Source organism: Monodelphis domestica, chromosome 1 (genome assembly GCF_027887165.1).
Source record: "Monodelphis domestica isolate mMonDom1 chromosome 1, mMonDom1.pri, whole genome shotgun sequence".
Classification (NCBI taxonomy): domain Eukaryota; kingdom Metazoa; phylum Chordata; class Mammalia; order Didelphimorphia; family Didelphidae; genus Monodelphis; species Monodelphis domestica.
Window position 1 is genome coordinate 512,958,666 of NC_077227.1, and position 24,317 is coordinate 512,982,982.

Here is a 24,317-nt window from a genome sequence, read left to right on the forward strand (position 1 = left end):
CCCTCAGAGAGGTTACAATCTAATGAGGAAAAACAACACACCAAAGAAAACTGAAAGGGGAATGGCAGAAAAGCTACCTTGTCCTTTCTAGCCATGATACGAGTCCAGTCCAGGGAGTGTAACTGGTAGAAAATGAAGAGAGAGTTGTTCTTTGAGCCTCTTTAAGTGGAGGTTTTGGGAAGAGTTCTTTGTTCTGCCCTTTAGCCCTTCAATCAGAGGGGCAGAGGAAACTGATGAGTACCAAAGCTACCAAGCTCTCATCATTTTAAGCCTGGGCTACTATAATAGTCTTCTGGTTCATCTCCTTGCCTTTTCTCTCCACTCAGTCTATCTTCCACTTCGCTACCAAAATCCTAAAATAAAAGCCCATGTTACTTACTCAAAAACTCTAATGACTTCCTATTTCCTTGAGGATCAAACACAAAATCCTGCTTGGTTTTTAAATCCTTTAGCAAATTCATTCCTTTCTATTGTTATACTTTATTCCCACTGATTGGATGACAACATAAATTTGTAGTGAACTATTTTGGCATAGGTTACATGAATTCTCCCAGAAGTGTATGGCTAGGAGTAGAGGTGTGTGTGTATAACAAAAGTTTGGGGATTTGCAAGGTTTTAGTAGTGCAAGAACAAATTGATACTGAAGACTGAAAGGAGTAAAATGAAGTCAGAACATAGGGATAATAAAGTAGTCCAGGAGGAAAGGGTAGAGGGTCTGGAGTCCAAGGTAATGGAGAAGAATAGACTAGGAGAAATGAGGTAGAGGGAGAAATAGAAGAATAAGTCATCCAAGGGGGGAATATTAAAGCTGAGTATCAGAGAGGTAGAAGTTGAATCCCTCACTTCCTTGCTAAATCCTAATCCTGAAATAATTTATTCTTCTCTGCTTTTGAACTAAGCTGGAGGAAGTCACACAACCATGTTTGACAGTGTACACTGCAGATGTTATCTAACCTAAACTGTACCTTCACTATAGCCAGGCAATTCCTTTTTTTTTTTTACCCTTACTTTCTGTCTTAGAATCAATACTAGTATTTGTTTCGAGGCAGAAGAGTGGTAGTTAAGTGATTTGCCCAGAGTCACACAGTTAGAAAGTATGTGAGGTCAAATTTGAACCCAGGACTGCTTGACTTTCAGCCTATCGAGTCACGTTGCTGCCCCCTTGGCAATTCTTTTTTAAAAATAATTTTAATTTTTTTCTTACTCAGAATTGTCAAATTGACAGATGAGAAGTCCCATTTGTAATGACAATAGAAAAAGGAAACCCTTGAGCGGGCCCATATATCTTGAAATTTATTTCCAAAGATGTCTTTCTGTTTCTCAAATCACTTTTTTTCTCTCCTTTTTTCAAATGGTACTTTGATGCTCTTTTTGTATCACTATTATTGCTCTTTTCCATATCACCCTCAATTAAACACAAACATACAGGTACATACAACTATCTTTGAACAAATAATCCTAGTCAAACTAAATAAATCCACTGATTGCTCATATCCAAAAATATTCATCTCAATATGCATCTCTTCTTACCTCTTTGTTAGTTGGTGGATAACAGCATCCTTCTAGTACAGAGTTGTAGTTGTTAAAACATTCATCAAAATTTTTAAATTTCATTTTTTCCTTTATAATGTCATGGCTATTATGTAAATTATTGTTCTATTTATTTCACTACATTAGTTCATATAAGTTTTTTTCCCAAGTTTCTAGAAATCCTTTTGTCATACTATTCAACTCCCCATTTAATAGATACTCATTTTGTTTCTGGCTTTGGTAACAAAAAAACATTGCTAGAAATAGTTTTGTGCATACAGGTTCTTTCCCTCAATCTTTTTTTCCCTCCAGTTGGTGATAGTAATTTTTTTTTATCACAGCTTTCATAATAACCCTATCAATATTACAAAGTTGGGCCTCTGTTACAATGACTTCTGCATAAGAATAATGATTGACTTGGAAAAGTAAACTCTTGTAGCTTAACTCTATATTTCCTTCTATGTGAAATGACAATAACAATATTTTGACAATTTACCTTTGCATGTTGTCTCTCTTTTTTCTTCAATCTTAACTTAAATACCAAAGGATTATTTCCCTATAAAAATTAGAACAGAAAAAGGATTATATGTAAAGCCATGAATCTTTATGATGTACCACTTGATTCTCTTAAAGTAATAAATTCATCATCTTATCCTCAAAGCTTTTCTGCTTGACTGTATACACTGACCATGTTCTCTGTGCATCTTTTAAAAAATGCTTTAGTGACCAAACTTTTTTTTTCTTTCTCTTTTCATTTTGGTTGACATTTATGCTAGATCCTCTTTGGTCTTCCTGGGAGGATAGTACTAATTAGTGGTTGTAGTTGGGTCACATTTTAGTGCCTTTTTGGGCAAAGTTCCAAATGCTTTACAGAATGGCTGGATTAATTCATAGCTCTACCAGCAATAGAGTAATGTTCCTGAAGCCCTTCCAACATTTGTCATTTTTTTCTTTTGTTGTCATCCTTGCCAATCTTATAGGTAAGAGGTAGAATTTCAGGGATGCTTTAATTCTCATTTCTCTTAATTATTGTAATTTGGAGCATTTTTTCATATGAGCAGGAGTTTGGATTTTTGCCTTTGAAAATTGCCCATTTATTTCCTTTGATCATTTAATTATTGTGGAATGACTCTTGCTTTTATTTTAATCAATTCCTTATATATCTAATATATGAGACCTTTATCAGAGAAACTACAAAATTTTCCTCCCTCACCTAATTGTTTCCCTTTCAATTTTAACTGCACTAGTTTTGTTTAAAAAAAAATTCAATTTTATGTAATCCAAATTATCCATTCTATCTTCTATGACTATTCTTGACATAAACACAACAATGGAACACATTCCATTTTACATGTATGTATTTCTATCAAAAAATTTAGATGTAAGACAATCCTTATCTTTGTAATACCCTTTGCCTAAGTATCATCTTAGTCTTATTTGATTAGGTGTATTTTCTAGGGAAGGTAAAAATTATTTGTTTTGCAAACCACTTTCAGTTCCAAATCATATTGGAAATTCCCCATCCAATTTCTAACCAGATTTATTGATTCTACCTTTACTGCTCTCTTGAAGCAGTTCTTTTATTTTCACTCATATTACTACCATTCTGGTTTAGGTCCCTATTGCCACTTGTCTAGATTATTGTCATAGCCTATTAATTGTTCTGCCTGCTTCTGATCTCCTTGCTCTCTGTCACACAGCCATCAAAATTAATTTTCTAAGGTGTAGATATAATCACATCATTCTGCTGAAAAGCCTCAGTGGTTCTCTGTAGCCTCTAGGGGAAAAAAAATACAGATTTCTTAGTCCTGTTGTAAAGACCTTCCAGTTGGGCTCAAACTAATTTTTAAAATCTTGTTTCTCATGGGTCCCCATCACATACTTTGTATTGTAGTTTAATTGGCCTATTAGCAGTTAACCTGCATTTGATATAGAATTTAGAGCTGGAAGGCTATTCAAAGTTCATGTGACCCAGCCTCCTTAATTTAGTAAACCAGGTCCCAGAGAAGCAATTTGTACATTGTTATAAGGAAATGAACAGCAAAACTAGAATTTATATCATGGCACTCTACCTCAAATCAAGCACTTTTGTCATTTTATTGTCTTTACTCTCCTCTAAAGATTCTTGACATACTTGTTGAATACTTTTTATGCTCAAGTAACTGCTGTTACACAGAACCATGTATGCTACATGTAATAGAAGATACAAAGAGTAATGAGACACTCCCATCCTCAAGGAGCATACAGTTTAGTAGTACAGTAACAACTAATACATGGATAACTATAACATAAGGCAAATTATAAATGTCATAAAAACAGATGAAATATTTATCAGATAACATCTTATTAAGGGAAACATAGTTGTTGTCAAAAGGAAGGTAGCATTTGAGTTGGTTTTTTTACCCATTCCAGATAGGGAAACAGTTTGAACCATTTCATGGACACCAGAAATCTGAAATCATATAATCCAATTTAGCTGAAGCAGGTGAAGGAGTAGTCAAACATCATTTTAGAAGGGTAGGTTGAGGTCAGATAATGAAGGACTTTGTAAATCCAGCTAGTTTCGACTTTATTTGATAAGCAATGGGGAACCACTGACTTTTTTTTTTTAAAGCAGAAGGGATATTGTTAGCTGTGTTTCTAGAATGATTAATAACTATTACTTTTGAATAGGATAAGTTGGAAATTGGAGAGAATGGAGGACAGTAAGAATGATATTACAAATTTAAGTGAGCAGAAAGGGAGGAACTAGTAATGAGAATGGAAAGAATGGATTTGTACTTATCCTGTAGATGCATGTGTCTCAAAAACACACATGATGGCAAGGGATGGGAATTTGCACAAGTAAGTTGGGTTGAGGCCCAAAGCTTTCAATTGACAAATGTTTGGCAAGTTTCAGCTTATTGTTCTTAAATTTGACCCAAAATAAGATTTCTTTTATTAGTAGACGTTGGTGGTTGTTGTTGTTTTTTTGACCCAGAACCTGCTAACGAGCTAGGATTCTTATTTATTGATTCTGCCTTTTCCCCTTTGGACTTCATTTCATTTACATTTTGGCTTATCTCTTTCTTGTTTGTAAATTACATAAGACCTTTATTCTATGTATTCTCTGTGGAGGAATGGTACTTATAAGCCAGATGACTTTATAGCTCAGGTATATCTTTGCTTGAAATTATTGCTGCAGGAATTCCTCTCAGACTAAGACAGGGTTGAATTTATGATCTTTTAGCCACCTGCCCATTTCCATCTACTAGGCCATATCATACTTGAAAACAAACAGCCTAGTCCTGACAGACTTGCAAGTGAACATTGTAATGGTGGGTCTATTGGTATAAATGATGAAATGTGACTGGTCCTTTTAAATCTTGGATCTTGAATGGATCTTGACATGGATCTTGAATGGAATTGGAATGTGATTGCTCTTCTTGATTGTTTTTTCAGCAAGAATTGGTCTCACAAATGATTTGGGTGGTGATAGCCATAGCTCTCCAACTTTACTTGCCTCAAGGGATCTCATTTCTATACCCCTGACCCCTGGAATTCTGGTACCATTGCTATAAGAAGGGAAAGTCATGATGCCAAATGACTGTTATCTGTTCAGACCAAAAAGCTGACATGGTTTAAAGGGTAATTGTATTTGTATTGTGGGGATGGAGTTAGAGGCTCAAAGTGTGTGAGGTGGGTCACTATTCAGGCTTGAATGCCACAAGGAAATAGTTTCTAGAAAGAAATCAAGAGATGGTAGTATGATACAATAGAGCAATAGAGAATTAGATCTGGAATCAAAACATGCATTAAAAAATTCAAAATTTTTTGTGTGAGTGTGTGTGTAGATTGCTACCCAAGGACCCTTCTTTTAGTTTTTAAATCTATGGTTCTAATTTAGAGCTAAAAGGGACCCTAGGGATTTTTTGAGCCACTTATGTGTTTGGTGGGTCAAGAACACTAGGGAAGGCTGCATTAGCCACTTTTTATTCCTTAATAACCATATTATTTATAAGAATAACTTATAATTCTTTACCTTATACTTAAGTCAGAACTACATGCACTGTGTATTGAATGGAGATTCTAGTGGATTTTATATTTGAGGAACTAAAAGTCATTCAACCCATTGGCTTCCACTTTCCTTTCCACTACTCCATTCTGTATGTAAGATTTTGCTTATTCATTTTGTCTGGGAAGTCGAAATTCTTTGTCCTGATCTTGTATAATCTAGTTTTTTCTAGCGTGGTAGTTCCCAACTTACTTTAAAATTGAATACCTTTCAACCATGAATACCTTTCAACAACAAAAGATGTGTTTTGGATCTCCCTGGTAATTTAATATGTTACTTATATTATTATTTCAGATTTATTGCTTATAAGTTAATAATTAACTGAAAGCATGAAATTAAATTTGTTATATAATGATAAAATATAAAATTTTATTCTACCTGTAGTACTAAATATAAAAATTTAAAACAAATCATAAATTTATAAATATGATATATGGGATATTCCATAACAATTTAAAAATAATGAATATTGTATATGGGATATTCTATAACAATTTAAAAAACTAATCCAATAAAACCTTAAATGCTTATTTGTAAGACTTCACATTAAATTTCTTTATTTTATAAATTTTGTTAAATATAAGTAATATATTGATGAACTAACTTACTACTTGGAAAATATATAAAGTTATAGTCATGTAAATTTAATTCTGATGTATTTTTTTTATTTGAACAAAGGTTTGCTCATGAGATATTGCTCCACACCAAACTATTGGATTGGTATTTATTTCTGTATGTTTATTTAAAACAAGATTAAGGTGAAAATGTTTTTCACATAGATATGTGGTGGAGGGGACAGGTAGGTGGCTTAGTGGATTAAGAGCCAGACTTAGAAACAGGAAATCCTGGGTTCAAATGTGGCTTCAGACACTTCTAGCTTGTGTCTTTACTGTTTTTTTGCTTTGGAACCAAAACTCAGTATTGATTACAAGATGGAAGGTTAGGGTTTAAACAAAAACAACAAAAAATAAATAGTAAAAAATGGTAGTTGGTTTTTATAAGATTTCCTGCGGAGAGGTATAAATTTATTTTTTATTTTTAGCCACTTGGGCAATCAGCAAACATGAGTATAGCAAGTTACAATATAAAATATTTGCTTTTTTATTGGATAATGAAAAATACTGTATTAAATTATATGTACTTGTCATTGTAATATTTAAAATTAAGAGGCTGTTTGTAGCTTAATAATTTTATTAAATTGTAGTAGTAGTAGTAGTAGTAGTAGTAGTAGTAGTAGTAGTAGTTAGTAGTAGTAGTAGTAGTAGTAAAGAGAAGGAAAGATAGGGGAGAGATAGAGGTTTACTTAATTTTCTAATCTATGACCACCATTTATGGGCCTCTAGCTGAACTCCAACAAAGGTCCATTCTGCTCTCCATGCTGACAGTAAAGACCTCAAGTTCTTCCCAGCCCAGGGGGGCAGTTCCTGTGGAATCAGTTTCCTGTCTCATTGGTTCCTTGGTTTTTTAACTTCTTTTCTCTTAGGGCTTGTCTATATATGAATTTACTCAGTGGTGTTTGACCTCCAGATCACTGAGACATGACATATAAAAAGGGTGACACTGGAAAGAGAGAAATTTGCTTCCTACACCATCCAATTGCATATATTGCTCTATTTTTAACTATGTATATACATTGTGTGGAAAGAATCTTTCAGGTTTGACTTCTTTTCTAGTCTGAACATATTAACTACACTTTCATAGAAACTCTACTAATAATTGCCCAATATTGCCAACCAGTTCATTTGAAAAGTTGTCAAATTAGAAGGATAATACCATAAATGTAGGATCATTTAAAATTAGAAAACAACTGTAACACTGCTATGAGAGGCCATATAAGTTTTGTTTCCTCAAAACATTTGTGATGGTTTCAAGATGGTTTGTAATGCTATGCCCAGTGAATTTGCTTTTCCAAAAACCTAACACTTACTTGTACTATAAAAGCACAAGCATTTGTGGCATCTTGATTGTGTAATTACCTGACTGATGAGAACATTTTTAGAGTAGCAGAAGAGAAGGGGAGCTAACTTCAAAAGTGCAGTGGAGAGAATGAAAATGAATGTATGTACTTATGTCTGTTTTTTTGGAAACAATTTGATGATAAGTTGAGAAATAGCAAGTATATATTGAGCTTAGGTTAGAAGAGGTCAGAATTTGGTGTAATTAATTACTGCATGCAAAATTATCAAGCACTTGATTATGATTTTGAATCATTCTAGAAACATACCTATTGTGCTTCAAATATGAACATATTTCTTTGTCATAGAGGGAAAATATATTTGTAATATAAATGGACAATTATTTGCCACTTATGGCAACAATAGAGTTTTTAGTGCCAACCCTTTGAAACATTGTCTTGAACTTCTTGGCAATTCATAAACTGCTAAATGGAACTATTGGCCTATGGTAATCAGTAGTTGACTGGCTTACATGGGCAATTTAAATATACACTTTTTCAGTGATCCATGCACAGTGCTTTTTAGGCCATGGTTGACTATGGTTTCATGCTCCTAATTTATTTGACTAACCTCCACATCCAATTGATCATGTCATTCTTAAGTCATCTCTTAAGGGCATGCCACTTATATATGAAGCAGAAACATATCAATAAAGTGTGTAAAGAGAGTCAAGAAGGCCAATGTGATTGGGTCTTGATACCTTGTTTTATACCACAGCACCTTCCCTTTAATTTAAAAAAGGTAAGTAAAATTAGTTGATATAGCCCTCATGATTGATAGAGCGTGTAATATACATCAGGGGCACATTGTTTCTCTACTGAGAGAAAGTGTGTGGCAATGCTTGTAATTGCATTTTATCGGAATTTTGTTCTCTTCATTTACATTTTTTTGTTTACTTTGTATCCGTTCACTTAAAAGTTTTGTTTGTTTGAATTCCTCATACTCTTTATTCCCTTTGGCACAGTTTAATATTCCAAAATATTTGTATAAGACAGATTGTTATTCCTCATTTAATGTGCTTATACTTTGTTTCCAGTTTTCAGTTGTTATTGGTTTGTTGTCATTTTTTGCTATTATAAGAAGTGGTGCTACAAATGTTTTGATATATATGGGATATTCCTGACATTGGCCTCTTTGGTCACTATCTAATTACGATGTCCTTGGGTTAAAGAATGTGAAAGTTTAGTCACTTTTCTCTTGTAATCCTAAATTATTTTTGAGAATTGTTGGAGAAAATTTATAGCTTTTTCAAGGTGCCCATCTTCTCACAACCTTGTCTGGTAAGGCACTAGCCAACTAGGCTGTTGTGGTAGTGGAGAGAGAAAGAGATCTTAGAAAAATCTATGTAGAAGATAGATAGTGCTTGAGCTGAGATGTGAAGGAAACCAGAGATCCCAGCAAATAGAACATTCCAAGCTTGGAGATAGCTGGAAAAGGCAAAATGGAATAGTTAGGAGATGGAGTAAAGTGGGTGAGGAGAGGCAAGAAAAACAACATGATTGAACCTTAAAGTTCATAGAATAAAGTAATGTATGATAAGGCTGGAGAATTAGGATGAGACTGAATTGTAAATATCTTTAAATACCAAATTGAGGAACTTATTTGATCCTAGGGGTAAAAGGAAGAATTGGACTTTATTTGGTGGGGGAGGTGGTAATGGGAAGAGTGACATGGTCAGACTAAAAAAATTTTGTGGACAAGTTTGTGAAGAATGGATGAGTGGAAGAAATTTTAGTCAAGGAAACAAATTAGTTTGATTTTTAAAAGCACAAATTCAATTTAACATGGAAAGGATATTTCCCTATTTGTATCTCCTTCTGAATATTTTTTGTTGTCTTTGGTTTTCTTCTAAAGTTTTATTGGTACTCCAATCTTTTGCCTATCTGTGTAGGGACTTTTTCCATCAAATATAGATGCTGTCCCTTGTAACAAATAAGCATAGTCAAACATATTTCAAGTCATAGTTAAGAATATTTCAGTATGTTGGCAATGTATGAAAATGTTATTATGTACCAAGCCTTTTTCAAAGGAATGACAGATCCCTCCTTTTTGCTGAAAGCCAATCATCTTCTTCATTGATACTTATCAAAATAGAAAATACGATGTTATTTTGGCTTTTAGGAATATATTCTGGTATTTATTTTAGTTTAAAAAATAAGTAGTCTAGTTATTTAGCCTAATTTTCACAAATACATGCAAATAAATATATTTGTTATTTCTTGTTTGAAATTGTCACTGAAGTTTGATATTTCTTAGTGAATTTATACTTGAACTTTCTTTTCTTTCACTGGTATCTTGAATATTCTCTCAGTCTATAATTTGTCCTATTTTCTATACTTTGGGGAATTTTCCTTATGTGATCTCTTAAAATAATGGTATTCAGATTTTAAATTTCATTTTTTTTCCATTATACTGTTATTTTCAAGCTCTATTTCTTTGACTTTGCATCTAGTTGATTTTTCTTATACCTTTGGATTTCTGAGTTTCAACTATGTTGTTATTTTCAAAGATTGATTTTGGTGAGGTTCTTTGTCATTTGCCATGAATTCTTATTTTTTTTTGAGTTAAAAAATTATTTTTAATCTTAGAGATCTGAAGTTTCCTGTCTTGTTTCCATTTTATTTCTTTTAATTTTCTGATTGTTCTTCTGAGCCTTTCTCAGCAGTTCAGTTATATCTGGGGAGTCTCACAGTTTTTGTTGCAATGCTTTCATTTTCTTTGGGGATTTTCAAATTTATTTTAATTTTAATTTTTGTAGTATTAATTGGATTGCATTTCTTTCTTCATTGCTCATTTTTTCTTTATTAGTCTCAACTATTTTTTTGATGATGGATTTTTTTCCAAATAATTCTTTGCTCTGTTTGCCCTATTAATTGTCATTTAGGTGGTATTATCTGTCACCTAGCCATTTTACCAAAAGACCTTGCCTTTCTCTTATTTTTTCCTTTTAATTTATTTATTGTATTTGTAGCTATTTGAAGGGTACTGAAGTGGAGGGGGTGATGCTAGCTTATGTCAGCCGTTTCACTTAACTTTATTGTCAGAAGTTTCTGTCTACTTCTGTACAGCATTGGAACAGGTATAGTACTTTTGGGCCCCTGTCCTAATCTACATCTTCATGATATCTCCTATTCATACCACAGAGGCTGATTAAATTCATGAACATCTACTTACTAAACAGTGAAGAGATAGTAATTATTTTGAGATAAATTTTCTTTTTAGTCTCATAGTTTTCATTTTGTATTTGGTACATTTTGTGTTGTTTTGGACTCATGGAGGAAGTTAGGCATGTATGTGTGTGCATATACCATTGCTTTCTCTAAATGCATTTTAAGTTGAGCAAGATTGGTCTTACAAATTGGAGAGACTGCAGGCAAAAGTTGATCAGCAACATTCTTTGTTCTCATTCCAGTCCAGTACAAGAACCTGACTCTCTACCACTAGCCCAATGAGAACTTATGCTCATACTACCTTAGTTTAGTGCTAAAGATTTTTTAATTTTCTTTGTTGCAAAACCTGAAATAACATGTAAATCTAGGTGTTTCTGTGTGTGTGTGTGTGTGTGTGTGTGTGTGTGTGTGTAGTATTTCAGGAGTACCATAGACACTTCATATTTCACATGTCTCTTCAATTTTTACAAGGATAAAAGTGGCTGAGAGAAAGAAGGGTGTGATATAAGAAAGAAGTCCAGAGATCTTGTAGTCTAATGCCCTTATTTCACAGTGGTAGAAATTCTAGAATTTTCTAAAAAGTCCTTAAGATCACATATGATAGAGATCCTCCAACTCTGGGAACTCTTGATCTTCTAGAAGATTGATGACCCCACCAGCATCATCCAGCATGCATTTTCTCTTTTCCCCTTAAGGTCATAGTGCTTACATGATATCAGCTCTCAAGATTGTTGTGTGACTGGATTTACAGCAAATGTTATTGCAATATTTCTAGCTCCTCTAGGTAATTGAAGTATGCCTATTTGTTGCATAACCCTTTTTTCCTGATTGGAAATGGTACTTTTAATAATAATAATATTAAACTTATATATTATTTAGAGATTTATATGATCTTTTTCTTATGATAACTTTATTCTTTCTTAGTAAACAGACACAGAGACAGGTACATGTATTATTTGAGATAGGGATAAACAACTATAGACAGAAGAATGAAAAGCTGAGGTAGCAGGGTCATTTGTGCTGTCAAATGGTTTCTAAAGGTTTGCTTTGGCTAGGCAGTTACTTTTTCTTCAAATTCTTCTCTTAATATCCATTCCTTATCTTTTTTTTTTTAAACCCTTACCTTCTGTCTTGGAGTCAATACTGTGTATTGGCTCCAAGGCAGAAGAGTGGTAAGGGCTAGACAATGGGGGTCAAGTGACTTGCCCAGGGTCACACAGCTAGGAAGTGGCTGAGGCCGGATTTGAATCTAGGACCTCCCATCTCTAGGCCTGGTTCTCAATCCACTGAGCTACCCAGCTGCCCCCCCATTCCTTATCTTTATAGGTTCAAAAACTCATTTTCTCTCCAATTTATTAGGAGTGAACCAAACTTACTGATTTGATTCATGCCAACCAAATATATGAATTTCTATAAGTGTTTCTTTCACAGTGTTTCTCAAATTCAACTGTCTTTTCCATTCCAATTGCTATCACTTTTCTTTAGATTTTTATTACCTTATGCTGAGAAATAGCAATAGCATCCCATCTGTACTGGTTCCTGTGCATTGTTTCATTTGCTACCCCTAGTTTATTCTTACTAAAACACCACATTAATTATGTTAGTGTAGCTAAGGAATATTTTGTGACTCACAATTACCTACAGGATAAAGGCTAAGCTTTTTGCTTTGGTCTTTAAAACCCTTTCTTCTAGTAATTTGTCATTTTTACTATACCTTAAGTTTTAGATATTTTTCATTTGTCACCATCACTTCTTAGCCATCTCCACGACATGCTACCTGTATTCTGTTCATCAACTTCATCTTTCCTGCACTACAACATTACCCTCTCCCTCTAGGTCACTGCCCCCTATAATTGGACTTTCACCTTGTCTTGTGGGAACTAGACCTTCGAGTCATTTCCTAACCATGTTTACATCATACTGTCCTCCTCTTTCAGCTCCCTTTTATGACTTATCATTTCTCCATTAGACTGTAAACTACTTGAGGGCTGGACTAGGACTATCTTGCTTCCTTATATTTGTAACTGCTTACTACAGACTCTGTGATATAGTACACAATTTATCTTACTATTATCTGGGATCATAGAATCATATATAGTACTTAGATTTGAAAGGGCCCTCAGATACCATTTCATCCATCCCTCTCACTTTAGAGATTAGAGATGAGGGAATTCAGACCCAGAGAGCTAAATTGACTTGTTTAAAATCAAACAAGGTAGTAGGGAGCAGGACCAAGATTTGAATGAAGATCATCTGGATCCAAATATTCTTCTACATCATATTGCTTCCCCATTAACTGTATTGTAAGCTTTTTAGAGGGCATAGACAATGTCTTATATGCCATCAAATCTCATTTTTAAGGAGGTCCTTACACAGGGCAAAATCAATACAGAGTTGGTAGAAAGAGTTTATAAATTGGATTGCTAACATTAATTTGCCTAGGTGGATGCTTGAGTCCTGGGGGTTCCTAGTATTTTTCTCTTCCCAGTATAAGGCTACTTAAGGAACTAAAATGGTCCATTGATGAGTATGGGAACCAATGAGTCAATCAACAACACTTACTTTGTGTCAGTCCTTTGTACTAGGCTCTGAGGGCTATAAATACAAAGACTTCTTGACAGGTAAAAGGTAAAATGACTGAGGAAACAAGGTTGGAGCTTCTGAACATTTCAGTTTATTAAGCAGTGCAGAGCAATTGCTTAACAAATTAGGACCAGGCCCCTTCCTCAACTTAGGACCGAACCCCAGTACAGGAAGAGACAGATTTTTATTGAAATAAGACCAGTTAGTTAAAAGGAAACATTTAGCCAGCATATAAAATTAGGTAATCTAATTTCTAATTGGAAGAAATATCAGGGACTTTCCAAGTTGGGTGGGGGAGAGTGAACAAGTGATGATTCTCTGAAATCAGAAATATAGGTGTCCCACTCTCCCCAAGTGTCTGTGAACAATCAAAGGAACATGAAAATAATAACTGATTGGTCAGAATGGGGCCAGTTTTCAGATAAAACATATTGAGGTTGCTTGATATGTATAATTTTAAGAAAATGCCTTGCATCAATATTAGGGTCTATCTGGGTTTCTTTCTAGTCAGACTAACCTAGATCCTTAGTTAAGAATCTTTATTTAGCAGGTAGGGGTGGTTCAGCTTCTCAGCTATGTAGGGTAGGTTCAAATAATGGTATAAAGTTTTCTTCCAGTTCCCACATTTGAATAGTTTTCTCACCAGACAGAATTAGACAAAACCCATAATTGAATAGAAAGGGACCTGAGCTAGATCCAGAATTGAGTCATTGATGGCATTCCCATTACTGTTTACAGTTATAATCCCCTCAATTTCCACAGACTCAAACAATCCTTGCCTTTGAGGAGCTTACCTTCTATAGGGGGAAGCAGCATGTATGCATATATGTGTTTCCAGAGGAAGTACAAAGTAAATATAAAGTAGTTAAAACAAGAGAATGGGGGGAGGGAGGGAAGGAAGGGCACTTCCAATTAGGATAAGAAAAGACTTTATGTAGAATGTAGCCCTTGAACTGTATCTTGAAAGAAGAGTGGGAATGCTTTTATGATGGAATGCTATGAAGCATAGATAAGGAGGGTGTGCGTATGTAGGTTTGGTGGACTTGTAAGCACAAAGGCATGGAGCTTAGAGATGGATTGCTGGGTCTGAGGAACTGAGAGAGGCCAAATCCACTGGGCCGCTGAGCATGGAAAATGTAATGTCCAATGTTAACTTGGAAAAAACACAGAACTATTAAACAGTCAGAAAAACCAAGTCTTTAATCAGGAGAGGGATATGGTACAATCTTCAGGCCCCTACACAGTCATGCACTCAAAACCCATACAGAGCCAATCCAAACCTAGCTACTGATCCCTGGGAGTGCTACTGCTCTAGATGACAGCTCCCAGGAACCATGAAAATTGGGAAATTTATATACCTTTTGGAGAACTGAGGACAGGAGAATATGGTTGATTGGCTTGGCAAAGGCTACAAAGAAATGAGGAGTTCTAGATAGGATTATCAGGAAGAGGCTAATACAATGGACATAAAAGGGAAAGGGATGTGGTACAATGGGAGAAGCTTCTAAAGCAAAAAGAGACACTCTTAGCTTTTGCTTAGCTCCATCTCAACTGGGATTGTTATTTACCTTAGGGCAGGGGTCCCCAAACTATGGCCCACAGGTCACATGAGGCCCCCTGAGGCCATTTATCCAGCCCCCCACTATGCTTTCCTAAGGGGCACCTCTTTCATAGGTGGTCAATGAGAGGAGCAGTGTATGTGGTGGCACTACAAAGCCACATACAGTATTACTTCCAGTGCCATAATCATTTGCTTGATGCCTTGTCCTGAGAGTAACTGAATAAGAATGAGGTGCTGGGCAAAGGATTATGTGGCTGCACAATAGAAGACATTAGCATGGTAAGTGGTGATCTGGGGGAGGGAATTCCGCACTGTGTATACTGCTGCCCCCCGGGGTATATGGGGTGCTCAGGGAGGGGTAGGGCAGCTTCTAGGGCAGCTCTCCAACCTCTGACCCCACCTGACACCCAGCTCTCACTTGTGATTCCCAGTAGCTGCTAGCATGTGGCAGCAGCCACACCCCGGACAACGGCTTTGACAGGCCAGCCAAACCTTGTGAGGGTAGCCATCGGGTCGTCGACCCCTGGTGAACCAGGGCTTTGCTCACCCAGCATGTGAAGACTGCTTCAGCTGAACAGACGGAAGAAACCAATAAGAAGGTTCAACGGCTGAGAGGGCGACGCAGCAAAGCACTGTGGAGTGCTTAGGGCGTGTTGGAGCACAAAGGACAACATGGCCATCCAATGCAGCTGAGGAAGTCTCCAGACGTAACAATTTTTCGTGCCACTGGACCCAGGCTTCCAACGCCGAGAGAGTGGGACTGTCTCTGTGCATCGACTTTTCCACTTAAATCTCCTTCACGCACAAGTATCTTTGTGCACACTCATCTATCCTAACCCGGTCCACCCTCTTCAAGACTTGCGGCAATGGGGGAGTGGCAAAACAACAGGTGGAGGTGACCACTGGCAGTTGTAGTCACGATCCTGCACATAGGCGGCCCAGGGACCAGTGGTTGCTCGGCCCTGTGGGCAGCAGGGACGTTCGGCAGCATCCTGGGCAACTGAGCAGCCCTCTCTAGGACAGCACTGCTCACCCTAATCAAGGGAGGGGACTAGAAAAGGTGTCCCAAACATTGCCTGCCCTACAAACACCCAGTCAGCACACCGCGGCTGGCAGATCATCCCTTTAAGCGGTCGAAATCAAAGAAAACAAAATACAAAGAAACTCCTACTAGGAGCATGGAACATCAGGACATTACTTGATAGAGAAAATGCCCCAAGACCTGAGAGAAGAACAGCTCTAATCGGTAAAGAACTGGCGTGATATAACATCGCCATCTCAGCCTTAAGCGAAACACGCTTACCAGAAGAGGGATCACTCAGCGAACCCACCACTGGATACACCTTCTTCTGGAAAGGTAGAGCCTCAAATGAAGACAAATCCACGGTGTTGGCCTGGCCATCAAGACCAGTTTGCTCAAACAGCTGCCAGATTTGCCTGTGGGCATCAGTGAGAGGCTCATGAAGATCCGTTTGCCTCTCAGCAAAGACCGGTATGCCACAATCATCAGCGCATATGCCCCAACACTGACCAGCACAGAGGAGACCATCGAGCAGTTCTACTCTGACTTGAGTGCCGTCCTTCACTCAGTGCCCACAAATGACAAGCTGATACTACTGGGAGACTTCAACGCCCGCATTGGACAGGACCATGAAAGATGGAAAGGAGTGCTCGGCAAGCACGGCATGGGCAAAATGAACAACGGCCTACTGCTACTCAGAAAATGCTCAGAGTTCGAACTCATCATCACGAACAGTGTGTTCAGAATGGCGAACAAATATAAAACAACGTGGATGCACCCATGATCAAAACAGTGGCATCTCATCGACTACATCATTGTACGCCGGCGAGACATCCAGGATGTAAAGATCACCAGAGCCATGAGAGGAGCTGAATGCTGGACAGACCACCGATTGGTTAGAGCGACTCTTCAAATGGGCATTGCGCCTCACCATCCAAAACACGCCCAGACAGTTCACGCATTTTACAACATGAGTCATCTTAGAGATTCATCTTATTTGCAAACATTCCAGTCCTGCCTGGACAACAAGCTGTCTGCCAAGGGACCACTCACTGGAAGCTCAACCGAGAAATGGAACCAGTTCAGAGATGCAGTGAAGGAAACATCAAAGGCAGTCTTAGGCCCCAAACAACGCAACCACCAGGACTGGTTCGAGGAGAACAACACTGCTATTGAAGACCTATTGAGCAAAAAGAACAAAGCCTTTATGGAGTGGCAAAATAACCCAAACTCTGCTCCTAAAAAGGACAGATTCAAGTCTCTCCAAGCCACGGCGCAGCATGAGATCAGGGAGATGCAAGACCGATGGTGGGAAAAAAAGCAGAAGAAATCCAGCCTTTTGCTAATACGAAAAACTACAAGCAATTTTTCAGTGCCCTCAATACTGTCTATGGGCCATTAAAACCCACCACCACTCCCTTGCTATCCTCTGACGGTGACACTCTCATAAAAGATAAAAAAAGGCATCAGCAACAGGTGGAAAGAACACTTCAGTCAGCTTCTCAACCGATCCTCTTCAGTCGACCAAAGCGCCCTTGACCAGATCCCCCAAAACCGCACCATTGAACAACTTGACGTTCCTCCTTCAATAGAGGAAGTCCAAAAAGCCATTAAACAAATGAGTGCAGGCAAGGCACCCGGTAAAGACGGGATCCCAACCGAGGTGTACAAAGCCTTAAATGGAAAGGCACTCCAGGCATTCCACATAGTGCTGACCAGCATATGGGAAGAGGAAGACATGCCCCCAGAACTCAGAGATTGCCTCCATCATAGCCCTATATAAGAACAAAGGCGCACGAGCAGCCTGTGACAACTACAGAGGCATCTCACTACTCTGCACTGCTGGAAAGATCCTCAACAGACTGTTATACTCAACAGACTCCTGTCATCTGTTTCAGAGCAGAACCTGCCTGAATCACAATGTGGCTTCCAACCAGATCGTAGCACCATTGACATGGTCTTCACGGTGAGGCAAATGCAGGAAAAATGCCTTGAGCAGAACCTGAGTCTCTACATTGTCTTCATAGACCTGACAAAGGCGTTCGACACAGTGAACAGGGACGCATTGTGGGGATCCTTAGCAAGCTCGGTTGCCCAGCAAAATTCATCAAACTGATCCAGTTCTTTCATGTCGACATTACAGGGGAAGTCCTATCTGGTGGAGAGACTTCCAATTGCTTCAACATCTCCAATGGCGTGAAACAAGGCTGTGTCCTTGCTCTGGTGCTTTTCAGCCTATTCTTCAGCCAAGTATTATGACATGCTGTGATAGATCTAGACCTGGGCATCTACATCAAATACCGACTGGATGGCTCACTGTTCGACCTTCACTGCCTGACTGCAAAAACAAAGACAACAGAGAGACTCATCCTGGAAGCTCTCTTCACAGATGACTGTGCTCTCATGGCCCACCAAGAAAATCATCTTCAAACCATTGTGGACAGGTTCTCACCGCAACAAAACTATTTGGCCTATCAGCCTCAGCAAAACAGAGGTGCTGTTCCAACCTGCACCAGGGAGGCCAACTTACAATTGATGGCACGCAGCTTTCTAATGTCAACACTTTCAAGTACCTGGGCAGCACCATCGCCAATGACGGGTCCCTAGACCACGAGATCAATGCCAGGATCCAAAAGGCCAGCCAGGCACTCAGGCAGCTGCGCTCCAAAGTCCTCCAACACAGCGGTGTAAGCACTGCGATGAAGCTCAAAGTGTATAATGCAGTGGTCCTCAGCTTGCTCCTGTATGGTTGCGAGACATGGACACTGTACCGGAAGCACATGAAACAGCTGGAGCAATTCCACCAATGCTCTCTCTGGTCAATCATGAGGATCCGATGGCAGGACCGAATCACCAACCAGGAAGTCCTCAACAGAGCCAACTCCACCAGCATCGAAGTCATGGTCCTCAAAACCCAGCTGCGATGGTCTGGACACATCATCCGCATGGACCCGCAGTGAATACCAAGACAGGTATTCTATGGTGAACTGTCAGCTGGACTCAGGAAACAAGGCCGACCAAAGAAAAGATTCAAGGATCAGCTAAAGTCCAACTTGAAGTGGGCTGGCTGCCAAAGCAACTAGAACTTGCTGCCTCTGACAGAAGCAGTTGGCAAACCCACATTCACCATGCCGCCGCCACCTCTGAAGATGAAAGATTCTACATCTTGCTGCTGCGCGTGAACGCCGACATTCGGCCACAACAGCACCTCCCGTAACAACTGGCGTCCCATGCCCCATGTGCCACAAACTTTGTGCCTCAGTCTTTGGACTCCAAAGCCACATGAGGGTACACCGTAGATGAAACTGCACAAAGACAATTGTCATTCTCGGTCTCCGAGAGACTACCACTATACTGCTCTCCCCTATAGTGGTGGTGGTGATGGGCCTGTGCAAGGTGTGACAGGCCCATCACAGTCAGTGCTAGAGCCTCTGCTATCCCAGACAGCTATATACAGATTTGTTTATGGTTCGGCCCTCCAATGGTCTGAGGGACAGTGAACTGGCCCCCTGTGTAAAAAGTTTGGGGACCCCAAATTTGTCTGAAATTGCTAGCCTGAGATTCCCTTCAGAGTGGATTCTCATGGGAACCAGGAACCAGAGTCTCCAGCATATCAGCTAGTCCTAAAACTTAGGGTTCATCAGATCTTACTAGGCTACAAGTTTGGGGTTTCTAGATTCCATGTTGACACATCCAACAAATAAGATTAAATCATTGCACATTTGTAACTTTTTGTTTAGTGATCAGTCCTACCCTAAAATGCATCCACAGTTTCCTTATTTTCCCTTTTCTAGATGAACACTTTTACTATCTGTAAAATATGATTGTTTAGTGTTGTCTTTAAATGATTGTAGTCACTGTATATTAGTTTTTTCTTTGCCCATAAATATTCCCATATTTTTCAGATTTTTATAGCCCTCACCTGTAACTACATAATTTCTAAAACATTCGGAGTAGTAGTGTACTTCTTTTTCCAAAGCCAAACCATCATTGACTTTTCAATAAGCATTTTCTAAAGCCTGTGGTGAACAGAGCAGTAGATGGAGTAGGCACTGAAGGAAATTTATATTGGACACGGTTCCTGTCCTTAGAGGGTTTTTGCTTCTGTAGAAGTTTAATTTTAATTTTTAAAACAAGGAGCATTATAAGAGATTTCCTAAAGTGTTATATATACATATCTATACACATATTTTTTTATTTTATATTTTTTATATTGTTTATCATATGCTGCTTTGCAGGATATTTTGGGGGGGAGAGGAAGTGTGAGCGAACAATCCATGATTTCATTTGTATAGGGAACGCCTATCAATTCAGAGCTCCAAAGAGTTGAAGTGATATGTCATATGTTTGCTATGTTCCAGAGGCAGGACCTGAACTCAAGTCTTCCTGACTCCAAAATGAGTTCTCTCTTCACTACTTAATCAGACAAGAAAGACCTCATAGAAGAAATAGCACTGTAGTTGTGCTTTGAAGAAAGCTAAGTATTTTAAGAGCCAGAAGAGAGAAAGGGGAGTATATTCTAAGCATGTGGATAGCTCCTGGGAAAGAAATGCAAAAGATATTTTAATAAAAAGAGATGATAGTCTAATTTGGCTAGAATGTAAAGTGCATGAAAAGAGTAATAGTCTGGTCTGGAAAGATAGTTTGGAACCAGATTGTGGAGGGCTTTAAATATCAGGCTGAGGAGTTTATATATTCTCCTAATGGCAGAAATAAGGCAGGAGTGAGCAGGGATGTGATCAGAAGATCAGGAAAACAAATTAGGAAGCTCTTATTATAATCCATGCCAGAAGTGATCAAGGACTTGAACTAGGGTAGTGTTGGTGGCTTTATGGGTAGAAAAGGTGATGGAAGCAAGATATGTCCTGAAAATAAAGTTGACAAGATTTGGCAGCTGATTGGAGATGCGGGAGAGGAAGGAGTCAAGGATAACTCTGAAGCTGTGAACCTTAATGGCTGGAAGGATGGTAGTGATCCAGTAGAAAAAGGGAAGGCTTTAAAAATATTGAGGGGGCAGCTGGGTAGCTCAGTGGATTGAGAGCTAGCCCTAGAGACGGGAGGTCCTAGGTTCAAATTTGGCCTCAGACACTTCCCAGCTGTGTGACCCTGGGCAAGTCACTTGACCCCCATTGCCTAGCCCTTACCACTCTTCTGCCTTGGAGCCAATACACAGTATTGACTCACAGATGGAAGGTAAGGGTTTAAAAAAAAAAAAAAAATATATATATATATATATATATATATATATATATATATATATATATATATAAATAGATGCCTTTTTTTAAACCCTTACTTTATGTCTTGTTTTTATATTTTATAAATATAAATATTTAATATATATATAATATATATTATATATAATATATATAATAAAATATATAAAAATAAACATATAAATAATATTTTATATTTATAAGCCTTTTGTTTTTATATCACATTATTTCTCAAATGTCTCAAAATCTTTCTCCTTTCCTCTTCCCCCAGCCATACCATGAAATAAAGGAAATAGGGATATTTTTAGAAGGAGGGGGGAAGAACCTTTGATGACTCTAAAATTTCTTATAAATGTAACATTGTATGATTTTTATGGTAGCACAGAATTTTATATACCATAGTGGAGCAGAGATACAATTATGTTATGTGCTTGAGTTAATGATGGTTTCTTACTATAAAAATATTTTACTGTTGAAGTTTACCTGCTCAAAATTGGTCTTTGAGGATGAAGCTTAGACTACTTTTCTTATTCTTCTCTGATTTTGCTAAATTATTTGAGTCAGTGGGAAGGGGTAGGCAGAATTAATTTTGTTAGTTGAGGTAGTATTGCCTTTTTATGATATGATATGCAGTTTTAAGGTTGAAACCATTTTGAACTCTGGAGAAATCTTTTTGCCCCTCCAAAGTGAATTCTTAGGCTGTAATTGTAATCATATCTGTACTGTGGGAGAACAGGAGAAACTGCAAGATTCTTTTCCACATTGAGCAATTGAGCAATTAGCTCAGCCCTTAGAATGAGGGTAACTCTTTTTGAAAGTGAAATTATAGATCTTTTTATAAAACAAATAATCACCTTATTGTAGTAAAGGTTTCTTAACTGCTTTTTGAAATAGATTTTTTATAGATATCTTTTCTTTTTTATATCTCTTACATTTCCCAATATAGTCCTTGCTTTATCCCCTTCCAGAGAGCCCTTCTTTACCCCAAATTTTTAAAAAGAAAAAAAATTTAGTATAGCTAATTGACATAATTTAAAAAATCTGATATCGATAGTGTTTCATTCACATCCATAGTTCCCTCTCCTTGTACAAGAAACAGGGGAAGGTCCCTTTTTGAGTTTAGAGGAGAAAGTTTTTAGCTTTGTAATTAGTAGTATAGTTGAACAGGAGGCCTATATTGAAAATCTGAAGAACTTGGGTTGTAGTCTCAAATATCTGGCATTCTGTGTGACTGAGACATTTTTTGTGCCTCAGTTTCTCATTAGTAAAATGAGGATGGTAACATTTCGTCACCCCACTTCAGCTATATAGTTAGATTTAATGAAATACATAAGTACTTTGTTTTAATAATAACAAACAATAGCTAACATTTAATTAAAACTTACTATGTGCTAGGCACTGAGGCAAATGCTTCACAAATATAATTTTATACTCACAACAACCCTGGGAGGTAGGTATTCTTATTATCCTCATTTTATAGAAGAAGAAATTGAAGAAAAGAGAAGATAGGTAGAAATTCATATGTATAGATATATCTACAATGTTTATTAAAGATAATTAATGCTGGTGGATATTTCCCTTCTTTCTTTCCTTTAGGTCTGTCTGTCTTAATGGAAAGGTAACTGGTGGCCTGTTTTATAAGAGCAATCACTCAAGAATACTTCCAGATGAAGACCACATTGGGGATTCCTGCTTACATTAAGGTATTTATGGCTTAATTCATATTTGACTTCAGAATATCTCTTATTTAGATTTAATTTATATAGGCTTATTAAGTTAAGGATTTCATATTTTGGTATATCAAATGTACAGTGTATTGAGACTGGTCATCTTTTAAGAAGGATGGTAGGTGGTGGTAGGTGTTCTGATAAAAGAATACAGGGAAGCATGACTTCTAAATAGGAAAGAACATTATGAAATATTCACTTATACACTAGGGGAGAATTTTGATAAGTAATTGGTAGTTTCTCTATTTTTTCTAGTATTAGGAATTTTATAATACATTTTGGGGAAGCTAAGACTTTCTCACCCATCTACTTTTTCATACTTTGTCTCAACATTTTTGTATTCTTTATCCATGAGAATTTAATTATGGCCATCTAATTTTCTAAAGTAACCTATTAATAAATTGGTTTTGTATTAAATCTATAAATTCATAAAATATTGACACTTTTACTCTAATTAGCCTGAGCATGTAGTAGGATATTAATTCCTTTTAAAAATAAGTTTATTATTTTTAAAATTCATTAAAAAAATTTCAAGTTCTACATTATTTTCTACTTCTCACATTCCTTGAGAAAGCAAGAAATGTGATGTTAGTATTTCCATATTAGTCATGTTGCAAAAAAAGAAAACGACAGCAAGAAATAAAGTGAAAAGAGTATGCTTCAATCTGTAGTTGGTCTCCATAAGTTCTCTTTCTGGAGGTAGTAAGTCCTTCAAATGGTCTTGGATCCTTATGTTGAACAGAATAGCTAAGTAATTCATAGTTGATCATGTTATATAGTATTTCTATTTCTGGGTATAACGTCCTCCTGGTTCTGTTCACTTCACTTTCCCTCATATAAGTCTTCCCAGGTTCTTCTGAAACCATCCTGTTCATCATTATTACTTATAGCACAATAGTATTTTATCACAATCATATTATACCACAAATTATTTAATCATCCTCCAATTGATGTACATCTCAATTTCTAATTCTTTGTCATCACAAAAAGAACTAGCATAAATATTTTTGTACTTAGAAGTTCTTTCCTTTTTTCTTTGATCTCTTTGAGATAGAGACCTAGTTATTGCTATTGCAGGGTCAAAGGCCATATATGGTTTTATAGTCCTTTGGATATAGTTCCAACTTGTTCTCTAGAATGGAGTTCACAACTCCAATATTTTTATTGTCTCAATAGCTTTAGTGTCTCGATTTTTCTTCAGGGAATATTCATTTTTACAAATATTTATTGGGAGCCTATTAGGTATTAACGACTTTGCTAGATGCTAGTAATCAAGAATCCTTTTTAAAGAATCTATTTTGTGTTAGAATCTTGAATGAAGTTGGGGATTTTTAGAAATAGATGATAGTGCATTACAGATGTGGAGCAAAAACCATTTTTATAAAGGCATGGCAGTATGGAGTAGTGGAAAAGAGGGAATTTATAACTAATGTCATCCATTTTCTTAATAAAATAGAAGTCATCTACTTAGAAGTGGGGGAATGGAGAACATGAGAAAGA

The 24,317-nt window shown here is 37.1% G+C and overlaps 1 protein-coding gene across 25 annotated transcripts in view; it reads left to right on the top strand.

Moving 5' to 3' along the window:
- The window catches only part of NCOA1 (nuclear receptor coactivator 1), a 250,903-nt gene that overhangs the window by 23,659 nt on the left and 202,927 nt on the right, over positions 1–24,317 (top strand). For all 25 annotated transcript variants that reach the window (XM_056813110.1, XM_056813109.1, XM_056813105.1 and 22 more), the window contains exon 2: positions 22,687–22,793. The gene's annotated coding sequence lies outside the window, so the exon portion shown is untranslated. The remainder of the gene's footprint in view (positions 1–22,686; positions 22,794–24,317) is intronic.